Source organism: Barbus barbus (assembly GCF_936440315.1).
Source record: "Barbus barbus genome assembly, chromosome: 42".
NCBI lineage: Eukaryota > Metazoa > Chordata > Actinopteri > Cypriniformes > Cyprinidae > Barbus > Barbus barbus.
Window position 1 is genome coordinate 12,084,129 of NC_136720.1, and position 2,807 is coordinate 12,086,935.

Here is a 2,807-nt window from a genome sequence, read left to right on the forward strand (position 1 = left end):
GAATGTTGGTCCATTCCTCTTCAATGGCTGTGCGAAGTTGCTGGATATTGGCAGGAACTGGAACACGCTGTCATATAGGCCGATCCAGAGCATCCCAAACATGCTCAATGGGTGACATGTCTGGTGAGTATGCTGGCCATGCAAGAATCCTTGAGAATCCAGATCCTTGCAACATGGGGCTGTGCGTTATCATGCTGCAACATGAGGTGAAGGTCGTGGATGAATGGCACAACAATGGGCCTCAGAATCTCGTCACGGTATATCTGTGCATTCAAAATGCCATCAATAAAATGCACCCGTGTTCGTTGTCCATAACATACGCTTGCCCATACCATAACCCCACCGCCACCATGGGCCACTCGATCCACAACGTTGACATCAGCGAAACCGTTCACCCACACGATGCCATACATGCTGTCTGCCATCTGCCCTGTACAGTGAAAACCGGGATTTATCCTTGAAGAGAACACCTCTCCAAAGTGCCAGACGCCATCGATTGTGAGTATTTGCCCACTCAAGTCGGTTACGGCGACGAACTGCAGTCAGGTCAAGACCCCGATGAGGACGACGAGCATGCAGATGAGCTTCCCTGAGATGGTTTCTGACAGTTTGTGCAGAAATTCTTTGGTTATGCAAACCAATTGTTGCAGCAGCTGTCCGGGTGGCTGGTCTCAGACAATCTTGGAGGTGAAGATGCTGGATGTGGAGATCCTGGGCTGGTGTGGTTACATGTGGTCTGCGGTTGTGAGGCTGGTTGGATGTACTGCCAAATTCTCTAAAACACCTTTGGAGACGGCTTATGGTAGAGAAATGAACATTCAATTCACGGGCAACAGCTATGGTGGACATTCCTGCAGTCAGCATGCCAATTGCATGCTCCCTCAAAACTTGCGACATCTGTGGCATTGTGCTGTGTGATTAAACTGCACATTTTAAAGTGGCCTTTTATTGTGGCCAGCCTAAGGCACACCTGTACAATAATCATGCTGTCTAATCAGCATCTTGATATGCCACACCTGTGAGGTGGATGGATTATCTCGGCAAAGGAGAAGTGCTCACTAACACAGATTTAGACAGATTTGTGAACAATATTTGAGAGAAATAGGCCTTTTGTGTACATATAAAAAGTTCAGCTCATGAAAAATGGGGGCAAAAACAAAAGTGTTGCGTTTATAATGTTGTTCAGTGTAATAGTACAAAGACGAGTATGACAAATAAATGCAGGATGTTTCTGATTTAATTAAGAGAACTGGGTCATAAGAGTCATTCGTTCATGGATCAGACTAAACTGGTCATGTTTTACGGTAGGTTTGTCTTTGCTTGCAGTCTATGACCCAAACAGAAATTTCACATTCTCATATTCACAGAGTATAACATCAATCTTAAGATAGGAAAATCAGTATTTTTACTCAGAATTCATATTTTTACCTAATTGTCTTGGAATTTTGAGACCTACCTTGTAAGTAGTACAACACGATTTAGCCAAGTATGACAAAACGAAAGAACAACATTTATCAATCATACACCAGATTGACCGTGAAGTAAAATGTCTTCCTGGATCCTTGCTGGCGCTGGACCAATCAGAATTTAGAGTAAGGGCTATAATAACATTATTATCAAGCTATCTTTTTGACTTAAACTGTTTAATGGTTAGGGTTGGAGTTAGTTATGTTGCTCCGGTAAAAACATACTGATCCAGGAGCATGTTGCGAAATCTAACCATCAAATCTGACAAGCTACTAAGAATGTTGTTCCAAAACCAAGAAAGCATGATTTTTTCCATATCCTAAGATTCAGTACTGTACTGTAACATGTATAGACAATAACTGCAGATGAGCGCACATACCAGAGGTGAAAGAAGAACAAGAGATGGCTTTGATTCCACTGAGGACAGACGGTTTCTTAGCAGCAGCCGATTGGCTTTGTTTCAGCAGGCTGGCTGCTTTACACTCCCAACAGCAGGGACACCAGCTGTACCCTCCCCAGTGTACTTCAGAAATAGCCCTCACCCAGCAGAAGCCTGGCCTCTGCCCAGTCTTCTCAGCAAACCTAGGCCTAATGTTGGCCTAGTGTTAGCAGTACCAAGACCTGGGCGTTCTCCCTGTGGGCTCAGAAGATTTGTATCAATCGTTGACCCGTTGCTGGCTTCATTAGCCTGGCCTCATCCCCAGAATTCCCATCAATCGCTGGCGCAACATTGGTCAAATGTCAGTCTCAATGACACAGATGGCTGTCATACAACAACTCACTGACATCACCATGAAAAATGTCATGTTCACGCTCTCTCTGTTATCCTACACCATGACTATAGAAATCAAAGTGACATTATTAATTATGCAGTGGTAAAAAAATTATTGCATACCAATAAAAGATTAATGGAGAGACTTTGACCATCTGCAGCAATAGATTGTGCCTCAGTCTGCTAGGGAATTAAAAGCACACAGGACTGTTTTTCCATGTAGCCATTAGTAGCCAATAAGTTCTCCAACATCTGAGGTCTCTGGAGCCTTTTGCTGTAAACACTAATGAAATCTGCATATACATATGTAATAGACTCATACAACTTTTGAGCAGTCTCCAGTTGAATGTTGTCTGTCTAGCAGTTGCTTTAGAGTTGTTGAAAAAGAGAATCTGCTTCTCACTTATCTCTCCAAAACTGCCCACAGTGGTTTGATAATGCTCAAGTCAGGTGACTTGTTTGGCGAGGGCAGAGGTTTAAGTTCATCTTGGTGTCACTGATTAAAATTTTATGGATGTTTGCTTTGTGACGCTCTCTGTGGTCATTTTTTTTTTGTGGAAACAGCATC